This window comes from Triticum urartu, chromosome 6A (assembly GCF_056163025.1).
Source record: "Triticum urartu cultivar PI428250 chromosome 6A, HENAU_Tu73, whole genome shotgun sequence".
NCBI lineage: Eukaryota > Viridiplantae > Streptophyta > Magnoliopsida > Poales > Poaceae > Triticum > Triticum urartu.
In genome coordinates, this window is record NC_141878.1 from 483,429,969 (window position 1) to 483,456,791 (window position 26,823).

Genomic DNA, 26,823 nt, shown 5'->3' on the forward strand with positions numbered 1-26,823 from the left:
GTAGCATGCTAGTTGATCTATGGTTCTCATACCGTGATGTGTTGAACTAGATGGTTTGCTAGTGTGTGATATGCTTATTGTCCACGTGTGTGCTAAGATTATAACATGAGCACACAAAGAGTTTAGTGAGGCCATTGTCCTGTCGGAGAGCTAGTTCTCGCCATCCTATGTCGATGACTCCAAGCCTCCCACCGAGGACCAAATGTCTCCTGACTCATATGTGTTCGAGGGGTGTGCTGTGGATCCTCCTTTTTTTGCCTATACCATTTGTGTTGGTTGTGCCAAATGTTGTTATTGCTGCTACGCAAAAAGAAGCCGTGAAAGGCAAAGAAGGATGATAGAGGGAACTCCATGAAATGGTAGCCGCTCCTATCCATGTTCGTGCTTAGCAAGATGTGTGAGATCATAGCCAGTGGGATTAGGACTGGTAAGGGCTTCAAGAAGATGCACTTGAACTCTGTTGCCAAGCAGGTGTTTGAGTTATGTGGTTCGAAGTCTCCGCCACCCAGGTCTACAACCACATCACGAAGTGGAGAGCTAGATTGTTCCAAGTGTCCAAACTTAGAGACCTTAGAGACGCCTTATGAGATCAAGCCACCTGCTCGATCGTTTTGGAGGCAGAGCACTATCAAAGCCACATCGTGGTCAGCTCACATACCCCTCCCTTGTTTAAGCCTATCAACCATTGTCCTACAACTAACAACGCCATGTTTTTTCTTAGACCATCCAAGGACACAGAGTTCCTCAACACACCCATCCATAACTATGCCGAGATGTAGCACATCTTCTACTTTGGGATGGCAACCGACAAGCATGCCGTGGGTTGCGGTGAGCTGCTCGGCCATGCCTAATGATGGCAGCTGGAACTACGTCGGTATTTTCCCGAAGAGGGAGGGATGATGTAGCACAGCGACGGTAGAGTATTTCCCTCAGTTATGAAACCAAGGTATCGAACCAGTAGGAGAACCAAGCAACACAACGTAAACAACACCTGCACACAAATAACAACACCTCGCAACCCGACGTGTCAAAGGGGTTGTCAATCCCTTTCGGGTAACGGCGCCAGAAATTGGTGTGTGACGGTAAAAAGGTTGTAATATGTTGGATAAATAGATCGTAAATAAAATAAAGTGCAGCAAAGTATTTTTGTATTTTTGCTTTAATAAATCTAAAAATAAAAGCAAGGAAAAAGTAGATCGCAAAGGCAAATATATGACAAATAAGACCCGGGGGCCGTAGGTTTCACTAGTGGCTTCTCTTGAGAAAAATAGCAAACAGTGGGTAAACAAATTACTGTTGGGCAATTGATAGAACTTCAAATAATTATGACGATATCCAGGCAATGATCATTATATAGGCATCACGTCCAAGATTAGTAGACCGACTCCTGCCTGCATCTACTACTATTACTCCACACATCGACCGCTATCCAGCATGCATCTAGTGTATTAAGTTCATGAAAAAACAGAGTAATGCAATAAGAACGATGACATGATGCAGACAAGATCTGTTTATCTATATGGTGGTAGATATAGATCTCGTCTTTTTATCCTTAGTAGCAACGATACATACGTGTCGGTTCCCTTTCTGTCACTGAGATCAAGCACCGTAAGATCGAACCCACTACCGGGCACCTCTTCCCATTGTAAGATAAATAGATCGAGTTGGCCAGACAAAAACCAAATATCAGAGAAGAAATACGGGGCTACAAGAGATCATGCATAAAAGAGATCAAAGAAACTCAAATACTTTCATGAGTATAAAAACATAGATCTGGTCATAAACTCGAAGTTCATCGATCCCAACAAACACACCGCAAAAGAGTTACATCATATGGATCTCCAAGAGACCATTGTATTGAGGATCAAGAGAGAGATGAAGCCATCTAGCTACTAACTACGGACCCAAAGGTCTACAAAGAACTACTCACGCATCATCGGAGAGGCACCAATGGAAGTGGTGAACCCCTCCGTGATGGTGTCTAGATTGGATCTGGTGTTTCTGGACTCTGCGGCGGCTGGATGAATATTTCGTCGACTCCCCTAGGGTTCTGGGAATTTTGGGGTATTTATAGAGCAAAGAGGCGGTCCGGGGGGCACCCGAGGTGGGCACAACCCGCCAGGGCGTGCCAGGGCCTCCTGGCGCGCCCTGGTGGGTTGTCCCATCCTTGGGACTCCCCTAGGTGCAACCAGGGCCCATCTGCTTCCTTTTGGCCCATAAAAATCATCATAAAGCTTCGTGCCATTTGGACTCCGTTTGATTTTGATTTCCTGCGATGTAAAAAACATGGGAAAAAACAGGAACTGGCACTAGGCACTATGTCAATAGGTTAGTACCAAAAAACGATATAAAATGACTATAAAATGATTATAAAACATCCAAGATTGATAATAAAACAACATGGAACAATCAAAAATTATAGATACGTTGGAGACGTATCAGCATCCCCAAGCTTAACTCCTACTCGTCCTCAAGTAGGTAAGTGATAAAAACAGAATTTTTGATGTGGAGTGTTGTTCATCAAGTCATATCATATTCTTTTCTTTATAGCATGGACATTTGGACTTCTATGTGATTCAAAGCAATAGTCTAGTTTTGACATAATAATTTAGATACTCAAGCATATCAACAAGCAACCATGTCTTTCAAAATATCAACGCTAAAATAAGGTATCCCTAGCCTATCATGCTCAAACATTGATCCAATCATGAAACACACTCGAATATTAACTACACCCAATACTTAAGCACGATCATATTGCCTCCTACTTGGTGCTTTTATGAGAGAAGATGGAGACTCAAATTTCAAAAAAAAAATTGCATAAAGTAAAAGAAAGTCCCTTCGCAATGGAAAGTAGGGATTTGTAGAGGTGCTAGAGCTCAAAGCGAAAAATTTGAGATAAAAAAATTTTGGGAGGTGTATCCATCCCACCAACGAAAACGACTTAGAGTTCCGAACACTTTCCATGCTAGATATGCCATAGGCGGTTCCCAAACAGAAAATAAAGTTTATTCCTTTTTCCACCATAACTTTCACTTTCCATGGCTAGCCGTATCCACGGGTGCCCTCCATACCAACACTTTCCAAGGAATTTATTATTTGACAACATAAAGTAAATTCATTTATTTTTGCATTTCGGGACTGGGCATCCCTTATACCTCTGTCTTACTCTCATGCAATGACAAGTGAATAAACACTCATCTTGAGAATAACCCATCTAGCATGGAAAATATTAGCCACCCCTCACTGTTCCGCGAGCGAAACAAACACACAAAAAAGAAGTTTATTTTGAAAATTAGAGATGGCACATGCAAATTTGCTTAGAACGACAAAAGAATACCGCATATAGGTAGATATAGTGAACTCATGTGGCAAAACTGGTTTAAAGGATTTTGGATGCACAAGTAGAAGTCATACTTAGTGCAAAATGGAGGCTAGCAAAAGATTGGGAAGCGACCAACCAAGAAACGAATAATCTCATAAGCAAGCATTAAGCATAATTAACACCGAATAATGCACCACAAGTAGGACATAATTTTCATTGCATGACTATTGACTTTCGTTCATGCATAGGGAATCACAAACCTTAACACCCATATTCTTACTAGAGCACAATTACTCATCAACATAACTCACATATCACATCATCATATCTCAAAACTATTACTAAGAATCAAGTTTATTTTGTCCAATGATCTTCATGACATTTTCGTTACTTTATCCTTCTTGGATATCAATCACTTTGGGACTAATTTTCATGAGTTTATTTTCATAAGCTCAACCAAATATAAGTGAAGATCATGAGCATAACAATTTTTCTTTCTCTCAAAATAATTTAAGTGAAGCAAGAGAGAATTTCTTCAAAATTTTACTAACTCTCAAATAAATTTAAGTGAAGCAAGATAGCATTTCTTCAAAAATAAAAAAGCACACCGTGCTGAAAAAAGATATAAGTGAAGCACTAGAGCAAGTCCTAGCTCATAAAAAGATTTAAGTGAAGCATAGAGAGCAATTCTAACAAGTCATGACATAATTTTGGCTCTATCAAATAGGTGTGTCTAGCAAGGACTGATAACATAAAACACAAAATAAAAGAAGCAAATACACATATCATACAAGATGCTCCAAGCAAAACACATATCATGTGACGAATAAAAATATAGTCTTGAGTAAAATACTGATAGTTGTCGGAAGAAAGCGGGGATGCCACTCGGGGGCATCCCCAAGCTTAGTTGGTTGCTCATTATTAAATAATAGCTTGGGATGCTGGGGCATCCCCAAGCTTAGACTCTTACATCCTTCCTTCATCCCTCGTAAGATAACCCAATACTTGAAAACTTCAATCACACAAAACTTAACAAAGCCTTCGTGAGATCCGTTAGTATAAGAATAATAAACCACTACTATAAGTGTTGTATCAAACCAATTCATATTTTGTTTTTGTATTATATCTACTGTATTCCAACTTTTCCATGGCAAAAACTCATCAAAGAAAATCATAGAGCCATCAAAATAAGCACACAACACAAAGAAAGCAGAATCTGTCAAAACAGAACAGTCTGTAGCAATTTGACTATTTCGAATACTTCTGTAACTCCAACAACTCTGGAAAATTAGGACGACCTAAGAAATTTGTATATTTATCTACTGCAAGTGGAATGGATATTTTATCTCTCTCTGGTAAAAAATGGAAATGAATTTCGGGAGCACAAACTTTGTGTTTTTCAGCAAGATCAAACAATTATTGCCCAAGAAGATCCTAAAGGCTTTACTTGGCACAAACACTAATTAAAACTAAAAACACAATCATAACAGTAGCATAATTGTGCTAACACTCAAGAACAGAAAGCAAAAAGCAAAAATAATTTTTATTCATTGGGGTGCCTCCCAACAAGCGCTATAGTTTTACGCCCTTAGCTAGGCATAAAGCAAGGATCTAAGTTTTGTCATCTTTGGTTCTTGATCCATAAGATGCCCTCATGATTGATTCATAAGGTGACTTAATTCTAGTCCTAGGAAAGTGTTCCATACCTTTCCTCAAAGGAAATTGCAACTTAATATTGCCTTCTTTCATATCAATCACGACACTGATAGTGCGTAAAAATGGTCTACCAAGAATAATTGGACAAGACGGATTGCAATCAATATTAAGAACAATAAAATCTATGGGAACATAATTCCTATTTGCAAGAATAAGAACATCATTAATCCTTCCCATCGGGTTTTTAATAGTGGAATCTGCCAAGTGCAAATTCAAAGAACATTCTTCAATATCGGTAAGACCAAGCTCATCACATAAAGATTTCGGAATTGTAGAAACACTAGCACCCATCTCACACAAAGCAAAACACTCATAATTTTTAATCTTGACTTTGATAGTAGGTTCCCATTCATCATGCAATTTTCTAGGAATTGAAACTTCTAATTCCAATTTTTCTTCAAGAGCTTTCATCATAGCATCAACAATGTGTTTAGTAAAAACTTTATTTTGTTCATAAGCATGGGGTGAATTTATCATGGATTGCAACAAAGAAATACAATCAATCAAAGAGCAACTATCATAATTAAAGTCTTTGTAATCCAAAAGAGTGGGTGCATCACTAGCTAAAGTTTTGACCTCTCCAAACCCACTTTCATCAATTTTTTCAACAAGATTTTCACCCTCCAAAATATTGGGATGCCTTCTACCTAAAGTTGACTCTTCTCCAGTCCCTTTTTCATCATTCTTAACTTTACTAAACAAGGAATCAATAGAAGAAACACCAATTATTTTAAGATCTTCATCACTTTTGCAAGAATAATCGCTAGAAAAAGCTTTTTCCAAAAATTCTCTTTTAGCTCTAAGCATAGCAGTTCTTTTCTTACTTTCATCCATAAAAACATAAAGAGCTTTAATTGATTCATCTACTCTAGGCACAAAAAATTTCATCTTGAGATTTTCCACATCATGAGAAATTCTATCAACACTTCTAGACAAATCGTCGATTTTGTTCAACTTTTCTTCTATGGAAGTGTTGAAAAAATTTTGTGGGTTGATAAATTATTTAATATTATTCTAAAGATCAGAGGTGTTCCTATTGTTACTATAAGATTGATTTCCATAGGAATTACCATAATTGTCAGAGGAATTACTAGGAAAAGGCCTATGATTAAAATTACCTCTATAAGTATTATTGTTGAAATTATTGCGAGAAATAAAATTCACATCAATGGAATCACTATTTTGCTCAATCAAAGTAGACAAAGGCATATCATTAAGATCAATAGGAGCACTTTTACTAGCAACCAATTTCATAAGAGCATCAACTTTACCACTCAAAGAAGAAATTTCTTCAACTGAATTAACTTTTTTACTAGTAGGAGCTCTTTCGGTATGCCATTGAGAATAATTTGCCATAATATTATCAAGCAATTTGGTGGCTTCACCCAAAGTAATCTCCATAAAAGTACCACCCACGGCGGCATCTGAAAGATTACGAGAAACGAAATTCAATCCCGCATAAAAATTTTGTATGATCATCCAAAGATTTAACCCATGAGTTGGGAAATTCCTTAGCATCATTTTCATCCTTTCCCAAGTTTGCGCAACATGCTCATGTTCAAGTTGCTTGAAATTCATTATCTGGGTTCTAAGGGAAATAATTTTTGCGGGAGGAAAATACTTAGTGATAGAAGCACCTTTGCACTTATTTCCAGAATCGATACTATTGCGAGGCAAAGAAGAGAACCAGATTTTTGCAGAATCACGCAAAGAGAACGGAAATAATTTCATCTTGACCGCACCATTGTCCACATCTTTTTTATTTTGCATATCGCATAATTTCATGAAGGTATTAAGATGGAGAGAATTCCTTATTTGACACTATCTTAAATTTTTATTCCTTATTTGACATTGAAAAAGTTTTTCTTCTCTATTTGACACTAGGTGTAAATTTTATTCCCTATACGACACTCTAGTTCATTTATAACTCTAACGGTGTTAAGTAGAGACGTAAAAGGACGTTACTACCCTTGATGCATTCAGCGAGCCAATTTCTTACTATTAAAGACAAAGAAGTATATGCGATATGTGGTCAAGGTTAAATGGCCATCTGAGATCCGTATATTTGGTGACCGGATTTTCTACACAGCTAAATAAATCATGTTACATAAATGCTATATCAAAATCATGTTACATGCAACGAGTTGAGCCACGGACTAGGCAACAACACACGCGGGGAGAGAAATGACTGAGTCACGGAACTATTGAAACTGTATCGCGCCTCTAGCAACTTGCGATTCCGTGTACGTGCGTTGTCCGTTATCTATAATCCATCAATGATCAAGCTGCCTGCTTTGGTTACATAGTGTTCTTATTTTTTCAAGAGTACGTCTAGGCGTGCCATTGCCAACCAGCACATCCGGCCAGGTCCAGAATGCCTGTGACGGTTGTCACCCACGAAGGGACAGCCTTGCGTCTGAGCAGACCTGCCTCTCCATAGAAAACCCAAGCGACACTAGCAGAAGAGCAACGCCGCTCGCCACGCCGCGCAGGATTGACCAGCCGCTCGCTGCTCGCTAAGACTCCATCTTGGACGAGCCATCGAAGTGCCACCACCAGCCTGCTCGTGGGACTTGCCGGCACCTTCAGGTAGCGCCACCACCACCAGAAATGGACCACCCCGCCGATGCCAGGCCCGCCGCGCCACCAGACCACCCGTCGAGCGCCGACCATCCATCCTCACCTCTGGCCCGCTAGGATTTGGACAGGCATGAACTTCCTCGCGGCGAGGAGCACCAAGCCGCCACCGGCCTGCGTACTCTGCCGCGATGCACCGCCACCAGACCCGTAAAATAACCATTAAAATACAGGTTCGCGTGAAAAAAGCCGCCCGACCAGACACTGTAAGCATGTCGGACTCGTAAATTTTTTTGAGGGGCGTGATAAAATCACACCTCCAACCCACGAAAACACTGGTTCCCCCCTCGACCTGACGGTGCCCTGTATCTCAGAAAAGCGGTTGACGTGAGACATTTCAGCCTGCGTGCGTTTCCCACCCCCTTCCGCAGCCGCCCGCCATCGGTTCCACCATCCGCCGCCGGTGAATTCGGCCATATCTGCAGACGAAATCGTTTTTTCGCGAACTATAAACGAGTTTTGCAGGTCGGCGATATACAGGGTCTGCTAGAGATGCTCTAAGCTATATAAAAACATTGGTTGCCTAAAAAAATCAAAAACATTAAACAATCAATAATACGTGTGTGTGCTTATCCGTCTCGCGTGAACGTATCACCGGAGCTTTTTTTTATCACCGGAGCTTTGCTAGGTGTACGCGCTTGTCTCATAAAAAAAAGAAAAAATCTAGTTGTATGCGCGTCTTGCCGGAAGCAGGGGGTCGTGGCCAATTCCATATAAACGGCACCCAATTTTGAGCATGCCGCGCCGCCGCTGTAGCTCTGTACTGGGTCGGGGAAACAAATGATGTGGTCTCTCTAGACATGGACTCAAGGATTGGGTCATCTTTTTTCCCAGCGTTGCACAACAATCCATTTTTTTTGAAAAATTGCACAACGATTCATGGAAGGGTACTATGGTCCTAGTTGACGGAAGAGGCTAACGGAATTGACGGCGATGTCATATTGGGCAAAAAAATTAGACCAGGTGTCAAATAGGGAAGAAAGAAAATTCTAGTGTCAAATAAGGAAACATATTTTGAAGTAGTGTCAAATAAAGAATTCTCTCATTAAGATGGGACGCGGCATCCTCATTAGGAGTACCGGAAAATTAGTTTTTCATAACAAGATTCAGCAAAGCAGTATTAATATCACAAGTCTCCGCACTAGTGGCGGGAGGTGCAAGCGGAGTGCCAATAAAATCATTGTTGTTGGTGTTTGAGAAATCACATAACTTGGTGTCCTCTTGAGTCATGACGACCACACAACAAGATTGCACTCAAAAATGGATCCGGCAAAAAACGGCGAACGGAAATAGAGAGGCGAATAAAACAGCAATTTTTTGTGAAGTGGGGGAGAGGAAAATGAGAGGCAAATGGCGAATAATATAAATTGTAAGGAGATGAGATTTGTGATTAGGAACCTGGTTATGTTGTAGATCCTCCCTGGCAACGGCGCCAAAAATTCTCCTTGATGGCAGCTAGAACTACGTCGGTATTTCCCCGGAGAGGGAGGGATGATGTAGCACAACGACGGTAGAGTATTTCCCTCAGTTATGAAACCAAGGTATCGAACCAGTAGGAGAATCAAGCAACACAACGTAAACAACACCTGCACACAAATAACAACCCCTCGCAACCCGATGCGTTAAAGGGGTTGTCAATCCCTTTCAGGTAACGGCGCCAGAAATTGGTGTGTGACGGTAAAAAGGTTGTAATAGATTAGATAAATAGATCGCAAATAAAACAAAGTGCAGCAAAGTATTTTTGTATTTTTGCTTTAATAGATCTGAAAATAAAAGCAAGGAAAAAGTAGACCGCAAAGGCAAATATATGAGAAATAAGACCCGGGGGCCGTAGGTTTCACAAGTGGCTTCTCTCGAGAAAAATAGCAAACGTTGGGTAAACAAATTACTATTGGGCAATTGATAGGACTTCAAATAATAATGACGATATCCAGGCAATGATCATTACATAGGCATCACGTCCAAGATTAGTAGACCGACTCCTGTCTGCATCTACTACTATTACTCCACACATCGACCGCTATCCAACATGCATCTAGTGTATTAAGTTCATGGAAAAATGGAGTAATGCAATAAGAACGATGACATGATGTAGACAAGATCCGTTTATCTATATGGCGGTAGATATAGATCTCGTCTTTTTATCCTTAGTAGCAATGATACATACGTGTCGGTTCCCTTTCTGTCACTGGGATCAAGCACCGTAAGATCGAACCCACCACCGGGCACATCTTCCCATTGCAAGATAAATAGATCGAGTTGGCCAGACAAAACCCAAATATCGGAGAAGAAATACGAGGATATAAGAGATCATGCATAAAAGAGATCAAAGAAACTCAAATACTTTCATGGATATAAAAACATAGATCTGATCATAAACTTGAAGTTCATCGATCCCAACAAACACACCACAAAAGAGTTACATCATATGGATCTCCAAGAGACCATTGTATTGAGGATCAAGAGAGAGATGAAGCCATCTAGCTACTAACTACGGACCCGAAGGTCTACAAAGAACTACTCACGCATCATCGGAGAGGCACGAATGGAAGTGGTGAACCCCCTCCGTGCTGGTGTCTAGATTGGATCTAGTGTTTCTGGACTCTACGATGGCTGGATGAATATTTTGTCGACTCCCCTAGGGTTCTGGGAATTTTGGGGTATTTATAAAGCAAAGAGGCGGTCCAGGGGGCACCCGAGGTGGGCACAACCCACCAGGGCACGCCAGGGCCTCCTAGCGTGCCCTGGTGGGTTGTCCCCTCCTCGGGACTCCCCCAGGTGCAACCAGGGCCCATCTGCTTCCTTTTGGCCCATAAAAAATCATCGTGAAGTTTCGTGCCATTTGGACTCCGTTTGATATTGATTTCCCGCGATGTAAAAAACATGGAAAAACGGGAACTGGCACTGTGCACTTTGTCAATAGGTTAGTACCAAAAATGATATAAAATGATTATAAAACATCCAAGATTTATAATAAAACAGCATGGAACAATCAAAAATGATAGATACGTTTGAGACGTATCACCTAACTATATAGACCCTGAGGAGGAGTCAGAGACCGTCGTCCTTGACGGTCCTGATAAGGATGATGATCACATTCCTGTGTTTGATAGGAAGAGGAAGAGGCCAGACCGGCTTGATGGAGGATGAGTCGGGCGTCTTCAGCAGCATGACTGAGGATGTCAAATAGGTGGCAACCGCCATTATGGAGAGCAAGCCAGTCGTCATCCACCCTGACCTCTACAGCGCCGCCAATGGACCAAGGTGGCTTCAACCCAGAGGCTTTGATGGCTGCTCTGAGCCACCTGCTAGACAACAAGGCTTAGTGTGTTGGTTTTTTTTACCATGGCAAACACCCATAGGGTGCTTTGGCTTAGGACTTGGCTGGGCAAGCACTACTACTAATGTTGTTTCTGGTGGTGGTGGTGACGACGTGTATGATCCTTGACGGTGATAGTGATGACAATGCCAACGTATAATTTGTGGTAGCTAGGGCTTGAGAACTATTGTTGGTCTGTATATTTTGATGAGATGGTATATATGATGTCTACTACACAACCTTCTTCTTGTAGACGTTGTTGGGCCTCCAAGTGCGGAGGTTTGTAGGACAGTAGCAAATTTCCCTCAAGTGGATGACCTAAGGTTTATCAATCTGTAGGAGGCGTAGGATGAAGATGGTCTCTCTCAAGCAACCATGCATCCAAATAACAAAGAGTCTCTTGTGTCCCCAACACACCCAATACAATGGTAAATTGTATAGGTGCACTAGTTCGGTGAAGAGATGGTGATACAAGCGGTATATGGATGGTAGATAATAGTTTTTGTAATCTGGAAATATAAAAACAGCAAGGTAACGAATGATAAAAGTGAGCGTAAACAGTATTGCAATGATAGTAAACAAGGCCTAGGGTTCATACTTTCGCTAGTGCAAGTTCCCTCAACAATAATAACATAATTGGATCACATAACTATCCCTCAACATGTAACAAAGAGTCACTCCAAAGTCACTAATAGCGGAGAACGAACGAAGAGATTATGGTAGGGTACGAAACCACCTCAAAGTTATTCTTTCCAATCAATCCGTTGGGCTATTCCTATAAGTGTCACAAACAGCCCTAGAGTTCGTAGTATAATAACACCTTAAGACACAAATCAACCAAAACCCTAATGTCACCTAGATACTCCAATGTCACCTCAAGTATCCGTGGGTATGATTATACGATATGCATCACGCAATCTCAGATTCATCTATTCAATTAGCACATAGGACCTCAAAGAGTGCCCCAAAGTTTCTACCGGAGAGTCAAGACGAAAACATGTGCCAACCCCTATGCATAGGTTCATGGGCGGAACTCGCAAGTTGATCAACAAAACATACATCAAGTGGATCAATAGAATACCCCATTGTCAGCACGAGTATCCCACGCAAGACATACATCAAATGTTCTCAAATCTTTAAAGACTCAATCCGATAAGATAACTTCAAAGGGAAAACTCAATCCATTACAAGAGAGTAGAGGGGGAGAAACATCATAAGATCCAAATATAATAGCAAAGCTCGCGGTACATCAAGATCGTGCCACCTCAAGAACACGAGAGAGAGAGATGAAACACATAGCTACTAGTACATACCCTCAGCCCTGAGGGTGAACTACTCCCTCCTCGTTATGGAGAGCACCGGGATGATGAAGATGGCCACCGGAGAGGGATTCCCCCTCCGGCAGGGTGCCGGAACGGGTCTAGATTGCCTTTTGGTGGCTACGGAGGCTTCTGGCGGCGGAACTCCCGATCTATTGTGCTCTCTGATGTTTTTAGGGTATAAGGAGATATATAGGCGGAAGAAGTACGTCAGGGGGCCATGAGGGGCCCACGAGGGTGGAGGGCGCGCCTAGGGGGGTGGGCGCGCCCCCTACCTCGTGGCCTCCTCGAAGCTTCCCTAACGTGCACTCCAAGTCTTCTGGGCTTCTTTCCTTCCAAAAATGAGTTCCGTGAAGTTTCAGGTCAATTGGACTCCATTTGATTTTCCTTTTCTTCGAAACCCTAAAAGAAGGTAAAAACAGAAACTAGCACTGGGCTATGGGTTAATAGGTTAGTGTTGGAAATATGCCCTAGAGGCAATAATAAATTAGTTATTATTATATTTCCTTGTTCATGATAATCGTTTATTATCCATGCTAGAATTGTATTGATAGGAAACTCAGATACATGTGTGGATACATAGACAACACCATGTCCCTAGTAAGCCTCTAGTTGACTAGCTCGTTGATCAATAGATGGTTACGGTTTCCTGACCATGGACATTGGATGTCGTTGATAAAAGGATCACATCATTAGGAGAATGATGTGATGGACAAGACCCAATCCTAAGCCTAGCACAAGATCGTGTAGTTCGTATGCTAAAGCTTTTCTAATGTCAAGTATCATTTCCTTAGACCATGAGATTGTGCAACTCCCGGATACCTTAGGAATGCTTTGGGTGTACCAAACGTCACAACGTAATTGGGTGGCTATAAAGGTGCACTATGGGTATCTCCGAAAGTGTCTGTTGGGTTGGCACGAACCGAGACTGGGATTTGTCACTCCGTGTAAGGGAGAGGTATCTCTGGGCCCACTCGGTAGGGCATCTTCATAATGTGCACAATGTGACCAAGGAGTTGATCACGGGATGATGTGTTATGTAACGAGTAAAGAGACTTGCCGGTAACGAGATTGAACAAGGTATCAGGATACCGACGATCGAATCTCGGGCAAGTATCATACCAGTAGACAAAGGGAATTGTATACGGGATTGATTGAATCCTTGACATCGTGGTTCATCCGATGAGATCATTGTGGAACATGTGGGAGCCAACATGGGTATCCAGATCCCGCTGTTGGTTATTGACCAGAGAGATGTCTCGGTCATGTCTGCATGATTCCCAAACCCGTAGGGTCTACACACTTAAGGTTCGATGACGCTAGGGTTATAGGGAAAGTATGTATGCGGTTACTGAATGTTGTTCAGAGTCCCGGATGAGATCCCAGATGTCACGAGGAGTTCCGGAATGGTCCGGAGGTAAAGATTGATATATAGGAAGTGTGGATTTGGCCACCAGAAGTGTTCCGGGCATCACCGGTAATGTACCGGGACAACCGGAAGGGTTCCGGGGGTCCACCGGGAGGTGCCACCAGCCCCGGAGGCTTGCGTGGGCCAAGAGTGGGAAGGGACCAGCCCCTAGGTGGTCTGGGGCGCCTCCCACCAAGGCCCAAGGCTCCCTCAAGAGGACAGGGGGCAAACCCTAGGGGCAGATGGGCCCTAAGGCCCACCCTAGGTGCGCCCCCTCTCTCTCCCCCTTGGCCGCCACCCAGATGGGATCTGGGGCTGCCGCCACCCCTAGGGAGGGAACCCTAGGTGGGGGCGCAGTCCCTCCCCTCCCCCTATATATAGTGGAGGTTTTGGGTCTGCCCAAGACACGAGTCTCTCTCTCCCAAGGTGCAGCCCTACCTCTCTCCCTCCTCATCTCTTGTAGTGCTTGGCGAAGCCCTGCAGGAGTACCGCGCTCCTCCACCACCACCATGCCGTCGTGCTGCTGCTGGACGGAGTCTTCCCCAACCTCTCCCTCTCTCCTTGCTGGATCAAGGCATGGGAGACGTCACCGAGCTGCACGTGTGTTGAACGCGGAGGCGCCGTTGTTCGGCGCTTAGATTGGAATCAACCGCGATCTGAATCGCCACGATTATGACTACCTCATCCGCGTTCTTGCAACGCTTCCGCTTAGCGATCTACAAGGGTATGTAGATGCACTCCCCTTCCCCTCGTTGCTAGATTACTCCATAGATTGATCTTGGTGAGGCGTAGAAAATTTTAAATTTCTGCTACGATCCCCAACAGTGGCATCATGAGCTAGGTCTATGCGTAGTTTCTATGCACGAGTAGAACACAAGTTGTTGTGGGCATCGATTTTGTCAATTTACTTGCCGTTACTAGTCTTATCTTGATTCGGCGGCATCGTGGGATGAAGCGGCCCGGATCGACCTTACACGTACGCTTACGTGAGACTGGTTCCACCGACTGACATGCACTAGTTGCATAAGGTGGCTAGCGGGTGTCTGTCTCTCCCACTTTAGTCGGATCAGATTCGATGAAAAGGGTCCTTATGAAGGGTAAATAGAAATTGGCATATCACGTTGTGGTTTTGGCGTAGGTAAGAAACGTTCTTGCTAAGAAACCTATAGCAACCACGTAAAATTTGCAACAACAATTAGAGGACGTCTAACTTGTTTTTGTAGGGTATGCCGTGTGATGTGATATGGCCAAAAGGATGTGATGAATGATATATGTGATGTATGAGATTGATCATGTTCTTGTAATAGGAATCACGACTTGCATGTCGATGAGTATGACAACTGGCAGGAGCCATAGGAGTTGTCTTAATTTATTTATGACCTGCATGTCAAAATAAATGTCATGTAATTAATTTACTTTATTGCTAACTGTCGGTGTCAAAAACCGGCGGATCTCGGGTAGGGGGTCCCGAACTGTGCGTCTAGGCCGTATGGTAACAGGAGGCAAGGGACACGAAGTTTTACCCAGGTTCGGGGCCTCTCGATGGAGGTAAAACCCTATGTCCTGCTTGATTAATATTGATGATATGGGTAGTACAAGAGTAGATCTACCACGAGATCAGAGAGGCTAAACCCTAGAAGCTAGCCTATGGTATGATTGTTGATGTGTATGGTTGTCCTACGGACTAAAACCCTCCGGTTTATATAGACACCGGATAGGGTTAGGGTTACATAGAGTCGGTTACAATGGTAGGAGATCTGAACATCCGTATCGCCAAGCTTGCCTTCCACGCCTAGGAAAGTCCCTTCCGGACACGGGACGGAGTCTTCAATCTTGTATCTTCATAGTCCAGGAGTCCGACTGAAGGTATAGTTCGGCTATCCGAACACCCCCTAATCCAGGACTCCCTCAGTAGCCCCTGAACCAGGCTTCAATGACGACGAGTCCGACACGCAAATTGTCTACGGCATTGCAAGGCGGGTTCCTCCTCCAAGTACTTCATAGAAGATTTTGAACACAAAGATAGTGTCCGGCTCTGCAAAATAAGTTTCCACATATTGCCATAGAGAGAATAATATCTACACAAATCTAATCTGCTGACGTACTCCATAGTGTGACATCACACCACGGCCAAGCTTTTATTCGAACCATTTTACTGTCCCATCTTAGCGCGTTATGCGAGGCGGTTTCCTTGGCACGTCTTGTTAATGCAGAGATCGTGTCCCTTTATTCCGGGATTCTCATCAATACGGGCGTGGGTAACCCAACCGCGCCATTGATTACGGCGCTTGGAGATAAGCGAGTTTTACCAGGCTGGTGGGGACACGTAGTTGCGTCCACCCATATAAGGGGATAAGGATCCACCTTTTCACCCACGCCTTCTTCCTCCTTTGCCTATCCATTCTTGCGCACTCGAGCTCCAGCGCCCAAGTCCGTGTTGGAAATATGCCCTAGAGGCAATAATAAAAGCATTATTATTATATTTCCTTGTTCATGATAATTGTCTTTATTCATGCTATAATTGTATTATCTGGAAATCGTAATATATGTGTGAATAATAGACACCAACATGTCCCTAGTAAGCCTCTAGTTGACTAGCTCGTTGATCAACAGATAGTCATGGTTTCCTGACTATGGACATTGGATGTCATTGATAACGAGATCACATCATTAGGAGAATGATGTGATGGACAAGACCCAATCCTAAACATAGCACAAGATCGTATAGTTCGTTTGCTAGAGTTTTCCAATGTCAAGTATCTTTTCCTTAGACCATGAGATCGTGTAACTCCCGGATACCGTAGGAATGCTTTGGGTATACCAAACGTCACAACGTAACTGGGTGACTATAAAGGTAGACTACGGGTATCTCCGAAAGTGTCTGTTGGGTTGACATGGATCAAGACTGGGATTTGTCACTCCGTATGACGGAGAGGTATCACTGGGCCCACTCGGTAATGCATCATCATAATGAGCTCAAAGTGACCAAGTGTCTGGTCACGGGATCATGCATTACGGTACGAGTAAAGTGACTTGCCGGTAACGAGATTGAACGAGGTATTGGGATACCGACGATCGAATCTCGGGCAAGTAACATATCGATTGACAAAGGGAATTGCATGCGGGGTTGATTGAATCCTTGACATCGTGGTTCATCCGATGAGATCATCGTGGAGCATGTGGGAGCCAACATGGGTATCCAGATCCCGCTGTTGGTTATTGGCCGGAGAGTCGTCTTGGTCATGTCTGCTTGTCTCCCGAACCCGTAGGGTCTACACACTTAAGGTTCGGTGACGCTAGGGTTGTGAAGATATGTATATGCAGAAACCCGAATGTTGTTCGGAGTCCCGGATGAGATCCCAGACGTCACGAGGAGTTCTGGAATGGTCCGGGGGTAAATAATTATATATAGGAAATGCTGTTTCGGCCATCGGGACAAGTTTCGGGGTTATCGGTATTGTACCGGGACCACCGGAGGGGTCCCGGGGGCCCACCGGGTGGGGCCACCTGTCCGGGGGGGCCACATGGGCTGTAGGGGGTACGCCTTGGCCTTCATGGGCCAAGGGAACCAGCCCCTATAGGCCCATGCGCCTAGGGTTTCCACCAAGGAGGAGTCCAAGTGGTGGAAGGCACCCCGAGGTGCCTTGGGGTGGAGGGAAACCCTCCCCTGGCCGCCGCACCTAGGAGATCAGATCTCCTAGGCTGCGCACCACCCCCCTTGGCCCTCCTATATATAGTGGGGGAGAGGAGGGACTTCAGACTACAGCCCCTGGCGCCTCCCTCTCTCCCCGTTACGTCTCTCTCGCGTAGTATAGGCGAAGCCCTGCTACTGTGACGCCCTGCATCCACCACCACGCCGTCGTGCTGCTGGATCTTCATCAACCTCTCCTTCCCCCTTGCTGGATCAAGAAGGAGGAGACGTCTCCCGTCCCGTACGTGTGTTGAACGCGGAGGTGCCGTCCGTTCGGCGCTTGGTCATCGGTGATTTGGATCACGTCGTGTACGACTACATCATCACCGTTCTTTGAACGCTTCCGCACGCGATCTACAAGGTATGTAGATGCATCTGATGTCTCGTTGCTAGATGAACTCCTAGATAGATCTTGGTGAAACGAGTAGGAAATTTTTTGTTTTCTGCAACGTTCCCCAACAGTGGCATCATGAGCTAGGTCTATGCGTAGTTCTTCTTGCGCGGGTAGAACACAATTAGTTGTGGGCGTAGATTTGTCAACTTTCTTGCCGTTACTAGTCTTTTCTTGCTTCAGCGGTATTGTGGGATGAAGCGGCCCGGACCAACCTTACACGTACGCTTACGTGAGACCGGTTCCACCGACTAATATGCACTAGTTGCATAAGGTGGCTGGCGGGTGTCTGTCTCTCCCACTTTAGTTGGAGCGGATTCGATGAACAGGGTCCTTATGAAGGGTAAATAGAAGTTGAAAAATCACGTTGTGGCTTTAACGTAGGTAAGAAGACGTTCTTGCTAGAACCCTAATTCAGCCACGTAAAACTTGCAACAACAATTAGAGGACGTCTAACTTGTTTTTGCAGCAAGTGGTTTGTGATATGATATGGCCAAAGTTGTGATGAATGATGAATGATCTATATGTGATGTATGAGATGTTCATGCTATTGTAATAGGGATCACGACTTGCATGTCGATGAGTATGACAACCGGCAGGAGCCATAGGAGTTGTCTTTATTCTTTTATATGACCTGCGTGTCATCGAGAAACGCCATGTAAATTACTTTACTTTATTGCTAAACGTGTTAGCCATAGTAGTAGAAGTAATAGTTGGCGAGCAACTTCATGGAGACACGATGATGGAGATCATGATGATGGAGATCATGGTGTCAAGCCGGTGACAAGATGATCATGGAGCCCCAAGATGGAGATCAAAGGAGCTATGTGATATTGGCCATATCATGTCATGTTAATTATTTGATTACATGTGATGTTTATCATGTTTTTGCATCTTGTTTACTTAGAATGACGGTAGTAAATAAGATGATCCCTCATAACAATTTCAAGAAGTGTTCTCCCCTAACTGTGCACCGTTCCTAAAGTTCGTCGTTTCTAAGCACGCCGTGATGATCGGGTGTGATGGATCCTTACGTTCACATATAACGCGTGTTGACGAGCCTAGCATGTACAGACATGGACTCGGAACACATGCAAAACACTTAGGGTTAACTTGACGAGCCTAGCATGTACAGACATGGCCTCGAAACACAGAAGACCGAAAGGTCGAGCATGAGTCGTATAGAAGATACGATCAACATGAAGATGTTCACCGACGTTGACTAGTCCGTCTCACGTGATGATCGGACACGGCCTAGTCGACTCGGATCATGTAATACTTAGATGACTAGAGGGATGTCTAATCTAAGTGGGAGTTCATTAATAATTTGATTAGATGAACTTAATTATCATGAACTTAGTCTAAAATCTTTGCAATATGTCTTGTAGATCAAATGGCCAACGTAGTCCTCAACTTCAACGCGTTCCTAGAGAAAACCAAGCTGAAAGACGATGGCAGTAACTATACGGACTGGTCCGGAACCTGAGGATCATCCTCATAGCTGCCAAGAAAGATTATGTCCTACAAGCACCGCTAGGTGATCCACCCGTCCCACAGAACCAAGACGTTATGAACGCTTGGCAGACACGTGTTGACGACTACTCCCTCGTTCAGTGCGGCATGCTTTACAGCTTAGAGCCGGGGCTCCAAAAGCGTTTTGAGAGACATGGAGCATACGAGATGTTCGAACAGCTAAAAATGGTTTTTCAAGCTCATGCCCGGATCGAGAGATATGAAGTCTCCGATAAGTTCTTCAGTTGTAAGATGGAGGAAAATAGTTCTGTCAGTGAGCACATACTCACTATGTCTGGGTTGCATAACCGCTTGTCTCAGCTGGGAGTTAATCTCCCGGATGATGCGGTCATTGACAGAATCCTCCAGTCGCTTCCACCAAGCTACAAGAGCTTTGTGATGAACTTCAACATGCAGGGGATGCAAAAGACCATTCCTGAGTTGTTCTCAATGCTGAAATCAGCGGAGGTAGAAGTCAAGAAGGAGCATCAAGTGTTGATGGTTAATAAAACAACTAAGTTCAAGAAAGGCAAGGGTAAAAGGAACTTCAAGAAGGACGGCAAGGAAGTTGCCGCGCCCGGCAAGCAAGCTGCCGGGAAGAAGCCAAAGAATGGACCCAAGCCTGAGACGGAGTGCTTTTATTGCAAAGGGAAGGGTCATTGGAAACGGAACTGCCCCAAATACTTAGCGGACAAGAAGGCCGGCAACGCCAAAGGTATATTTGATATACATGTAATTGATGTGTACCTTACCAGTACTCGTAGTGACTCCTGGGTATTTGATACCGGTGCCGTTGCTCATATTTGTAACTCACAGCAGGAGCTGCGGAATAAACGGAGACTGGCGAAGGACGAGGTGACGACGCGCGTCGGGAATGGTTCCAAGGTCGATGTGATCGCCGTCGGCACGCTGCCTCTGCATTTACCTACGGGATTAGTTTTAAACCTCAATAACTATTATTTAGTGCCAGCTTTGAGCATGAACATTGTATCGGGATCTCGTTTAATTCGAGATGGCTACTCATTTAAATCTGAGAATAATGGTTGTTCCATTTATATGAGAGATATGTTTTATGGTCATGCTCCTATGGTGAATGGTTTATTCTTAATGAATCTCGGGCGTATTACTACACATGTTCATAATGTGAGTACCAAAAGATGTAAGGTTGATAATGATAGTCCCACATACTTGTGGCACTGCCGCCTTGGTCACATAGGTGTCAAACGCATGAAGAAGCTCCATGCAGATGGACTTTTAGAGTCTCTTGATTATGAATCATTTGACACGTGCGAACCATGCCTCATGGGTAAAATGACCAAGACTCCGTTCTCAGGAACAATGGAGCGAGCAACCAACTTATTGGAAATCATACATACTGATGTGTGCGGTCCAATGAGTGTTGAGGCTCGCGGTGGCTATCGTTATGTTCTCACCCTCACTGATGACTTGAGTAGATATGGATATGTCTACTTAATGAAACACAAGTCTGAAACCTTTGAAAAGTTCAAGGAATTTCAGAGTGAGGTTGAGAATCAACGTGACAGGAAAATCAAGTTTCTACGATCAGATCGTGGAGGAGAATACTTGAGTCACGAATTTGGCACACACTTAAGAAAATGTGGAATAGTTTCACAACTCACGCCGCCTGGAACACCTCAGCGTAATGGTGTGTCCGAACGTCGTAATCGCACTCTATTGGATATGGTGCGGTCTATGATGTCTCTTACTGATTTACCGCTATCTTTTTGGGGCTATGCTTTAGAGACTGCCGCATTCACTTTAAATAGGGCTCCGTCGAAATCCGTTGAGACGACACCGTATGAATTGTGGTTTGGGAAGAAACATAAGCTGTCGTTTCTAAAAGTTTGGGGATGCGATGCTTATGTCAAGAAACTTCAACCTGAAAAGCTCGAACCCAAGTCGGAAAAATGCGTCTTCATAGGATACCCAAAAGAAACTATTGGGTACACCTTCTACCTCAGATCCGAAGGCAAGATCTTTGTTGCCAAGAATGGGTCCTTTCTAGAGAAAGAGTTTCTCTCGAAAGAAGTAAGTGGGAGGAAAGTAGAGCTTGATGAAGTATTACCTCTTGAACCGGAAAATGGCTCAACTCAAGAAAATGTTCCTGAGGTGCCTGCACCGACTAGAGAGGAAGTTAATGATAATGATCAAGATACTTCTGATCAAGCTCCTACTGAAATTCGAAGGTCCACAAGGACACGTTCCGCACCAGAGTGGTACGGCAACCCTGTCTTGGAAATCATGTTGTTAGACAACGGTGAACCTTCGAGCTATGAAGAAGCGATGGCGGGCCCGGATTCCGACAAATGGCTAGAAGCCATGAAATCCGAGATAGGATCCATGTATGAAAACGAAGTATGGACTTTGACTGACTTGCCTGTTGAACGGCGAGCCATAGAGAATAAATCGATCTTTAAGAAGAAGACAGACGCGGATGGTAATGTGACCATCTATAAAGCTCGGCTTGTCGCTAAGGGTTATCGACAAGTTCAAGGGGTTGACTACGATGAGACTTTCTCACCGGTAGCGAAGCTAAAGTCCGTCCGAATCATGTTAGCAATTGCCGCATTCTACGATTATGAGATATGGCAAATGGACGTCAAAACGGCATTCCTTAATGGTTTCCTTAAGGAAGAATTGTATATGATGCAGCCGGAAGGTTTTGTCGATCCTAAGAATGCTGACAAGGTGTGCAAGCTCCAACGCTCGATTTATGGGCTGGTGCAAGCATCTCGGAGTTGGAACATTCGCTTTGATGAGATGATCAAAGCGTTTGGGTTTACACAGACTTATGGAGAAGCCTGCGTTTACAAGAAAGTGAGTGGGAGCTCTGTAGCATTTCTCATATTATATGTGGATGACATACTTTTGATGGGAAATGATATAGAACTCTTGGACAGCATCAAGGCCTACTTGAATAAGAGTTTTTCAATGAAGGACCTTGGAGAAGCTGCTTATATATTAGGCATCAAAATCTATAGAGATAGATCGAGACGCCTCATAGGTCTTTCACAAAGCACATACCTTGATAAGATATTGAAGAAGTTCAATATGGATCATTCTAAGAAGGGGTTCTTACCTGTGTTACAAGGTGTGAAATTGAGCTCAGCTCAATGTCCGACCACGGCAGAAGAAATAGAAGAGATGAGTGTCATCCCCTATGCCTCAGCCATAGGTTCTATTATGTATGCCATGCTGTGTACCAGACCTGATGTAAACCTTGCCGTAAGTTTGGTAGGCAGATACCAAAGTAATCCCGACAAGGAACACTGGACAGCGGTCAAGAATATCCTGAAGTACCTAAAAAGGACTAAGGAAATGTTTCTGGTTTATGGAGGTGACGAAGAGCTCGTCGTAAAGGGTTACGTCGACGCTAGCTTCGACACAGATCTGGATGACTCTAAGTCACAAACCGGATACGTGTATATGTTGAATGGTGGAGCAGTGAGCTGGTGCAGCTGCAAACAGAGCGTCGTGGCGGGATCTACATGTGAAGCGGAGTACATGGCAGCCTCGGAGGCAGCACATGAAGCAATATGGGTGAAGGAGTTCATCACCGACCTAGGAGTCATACCCAATGCGTCGGGGCCAATCAAACTCTTTTGTGACAACACTGGAGCTATTGCACTTGCCAAGGAGCCCAGGTTTCACAAGAAGACAAGGCACATCAAGCGTCGCTTCAACTCCATTCGTGAAAATGTTCAAAATGGAGACATAGAGATTTGTAAAGTACATACGGACCTAAATGTAGCAGATCCGTTGACTAAACCTCTCCCTAGAGCAAAACATGATCAACACCAGAATTCCATGGGTGTTCGATTCATCACAATGTAACTAGATTATTGACTCTAGTGCAAGTGGGAGACTGTTGGAAATATGCCCTAGAGGCAATAATAAAAGCATTATTATTATATTTCCTTGTTCATGATAATTGTCTTTATTCATGCTATAATTGTATTATCTGGAAATCGTAATACATGTGTGAATAATAGACACCAACATGTCCCTAGTAAGCCTCTAGTTGACTAGCTCGTTGATCAACAGATAGTCATGGTTTCCTGACTATGGACATTGGATGTCATTGATAACGAGATCACATCATTAGGAGAATGATGTGATGGACAAGACCCAATCCTAAACATAGCACAAGATCGTATAGTTCGTTTGCTAGAGTTTTCCAATGTCAAGTATCTTTTCCTTAGACCATGAGATCGTGTAACTCCCGGATACCGTAGGAATGCTTTGGGTATACCAAACGTCACAACGTAACTGGGTGACTATAAAGGTAGACTACGGGTATCTCCGAAAGTGTCTGTTGGGTTGACATGGATCAAGACTGGGATTTGTCACTCCGTATGATGGAGAGGTATCACTGGGCCCACTCGGTAATGCATCATCATAATGAGCTCAAAGTGACCAAGTGTCTGGTCACGGGATCATGCATTACGGTACGAGTAAAGTGACTTGCCGGTAACGAGATTGAATGAGGTATTGGGATACCGACGATCGAATCTCGGGCAAGTAACATATCGATTGACAAAGGGAATTGCATACGGGGTTGATTGAATCCTTGATATCGTGGTTCATCCGATGAGATCATCGTGGAGCATGTGGGAGCCAACATGGGTATCCAGATCCCGCTGTTGGTTATTGGCCGGAGAGTCGTCTCGGTCATGTCTGCTTGTCTCCCGAACCCGTAGGGTCTACACACTTAAGGTTCGGTGACGCTAGGGTTGTGAAGATATGTATATGCAGAAACCCGAATGTTGTTCGGAGTCCCGGATGAGATCCCGGACGTCACGAGGAGTTCCGGAATGGTCCGGAGGTAAAGAATTATATATAGGAAATGCTGTTTCGGCCATCGGGACAAGTTTCGGGGTTATCGGTATTGTACCGGGACCACCGGAGGGGTCCCGGGGGCCCACCGGGTGGGGCCACCTGTCCGGGAGGGGCCACATGGGCTGTAGGGGGTGCGCCTTGGCCTTCATGGGCCAAGGGAACCAGCCCCTATAGGCCCATGCGCCTAGGGTTTCCACCAAGGAGGAGTCCAAGTGGTGGAAGGCACCCCGAGGTGCCTTGGGGGGGAGGGAAACCCTCCCCTGGCCGCCGCACCTAGGAGATCAGATCTCCTAGGCTGCGCACCACCCCCCTTGGCCCTCCTATATATAGTGGGGGAGAGGAGGGACTTCAGACTACAGCCCCTGGCGCCTCCCTCTCTCCCCGTTACGTCTCTCTCTCGCGTAGTATAGGCGAAGCCCTGCTACTGTGACGCCCTGCATCCACCACCACGCCGTCGTGCTGCTGGATCTTCATCAACCTCTCCTTCCCCCTTGCTGGATCAAGAAGGAGGAGACGTCTCCCGTCCCGTACGTGTGTTGAACGCGGAGGTGCCGTCCGTTCGGCGCTTGGTCATCGGTGATTTGGATCACGTCGTGTATGACTACATCATCACCGTTCTTTGAACGCTTCCGCACGCGATCTACAAGGTGTAGATGCATCTGATGTCTCGTTGCTAGATGAACTCCTAGATAGATCTTGGTGAAACGAGTAGGAAAATTTTTGTTTTCTGCAACGTTCCCCAACAGTCCGCACTACCACCTCAACCTTCTCCAGTCATGTCTGGAGCGGGAGGCAAGTGGATGGTCTCCTCCATCACGGAGGGACACATCACAAAGCTGAGGAAGGCCGGATATCTGGCTAGCGATATCGCGCACCGGCTTCCCGAAAAAGGGTAGCTCATCCCCACTCCTAGGCCCCATGAGAGGGTGGTATTCCTTCCCCATTTCCTCCGCGGACTGGGTTTCCCTCTGCATCCATTTGTCCGGGGGCTCATGTTCTACTACGGCCAGGATTTCCACGATCTGGCCCCGAACTTCGTCCTCAACATCTCGGCGTTCATCGTCATGTGCGAGGCGTTCCTCCGCATCCGCCCCCATTTCGACCTATGGCTTAAGACTTCCAATGTCAAGCCGAAGGTGGTGCGCGGCAGCCAGGCGGAGTGCGGCGGTGCCATGGTTGGCAAGATGGCCAACGTCCTGTGGCTCGAGGGCTTCTTTGTGGAGACCCTGAAGGGGTGGCAATCATGATGGTTTTACGTCACCGAGCCGCGCGACGCCGAATGGGTCGCACCCCCTGAGTTTCGATCCGGCCCCCCTACGTGGCTCACGTCCTGGAAGGAGATGGGCCTGTCATGGGGTAACCAAAAGGAGGTGACCGGACTACAAACATGCATCCAATCCTTGGTGAACAAGCAGCTCAGGCTTGTCAACGTAGTCCAGGTTATGCTCATCCGCTTGATCCTCCTGTGTCAACGACGGGCCTTCAATCTGTGGGAGTTCGACCCAGCGCAGCATCAAACTCTAAACAGGCTCTTCGACACGGCATACGAAGATGCCTGGAGGATGCTTTTCAAGGGCGCCGAGGCTCCCGCATCCGCTACCGAGGATCGCGGATTCAGCGCGCAGCGTCACGCGCTCGCGGTAAGCTGTTTTTTCCTTTTACAGGGTATCAGTTTTCCATAGTTTGACTCTATGCGGGATTTAAACTCCCTTACCTTTGACAGGATTGGCAGGCGAAGTCCGGACGGATCAAATGTCCGGCGCCTTTGCCCGAAGGCCCAGCGGATGCTCAATTGGCGAAGCTGCTGGTTCCGACACCCTATGTGGTGCCGGAGAAGAGGGCCAAGAAGAAGGCCATGGGGACTCGAAAGAGTGCCCGACGCCTGGAGGTGTCGGATTCACCATCCGACGAATCCGAGGCGCACTCCTCCCATGAAGACGAGGAGGAGGAAGAAGAGACCCCTCCCCCACCAGCGGGGGAAGGGAAGAAAAGGAAGGCCGAAGGGTCCAAGAAGGGGAAAACCCTTTCTCCGGACTACTCCACCGATGCCAACGACGGCAGAGAGGAGTGGGCGCCCAGGGCCAAGCCCCTGGCGAAATCGTAAGTATCCGGATACCGAAGTAATTCATAGTATTCGTTTATTGCACAGCTTTCCCTTATGTCGAATGTGTTTACGCAGCCCACCCAAAGACCGGCTCGACGCGTCGTCGAGCGGCTCACTGGACTCGTCGGACATGAACTCACTTCCGATGGCTTCCTCCCCCCGCCCTACGGACGACACCGAAGTGTTGTCTCAACAGGTTCCAATCCGGGAGGAGGTGGTCCTGGAGGCGCCGCAAGGCGACCTCTCGGACTCCAGGAGTAAAGGGGATGAAACCCCCCAGGGCTCCAAGTCCGGCTGTAGGCCGGACACCGCCCCAGAACCTTCAAAGGTTCCAGAGTCCGGCGGGGGACCTCCTTCCAAGAAGAGCAAGTCCACCGTGCCGGCGGCCTCCGTCCAACCGGAGGCGCCGGACAATATGTTGGAGGCACTCCAAGGCGCCTCCATCGACGAGGAGCACCGTGCTATTATGAGTGCGGTGGTCCAGAAGGTTCAGTCCGCAAAGAGCGGACAGACTAAAGCTTGTACAAGCCTTTTAACAGGC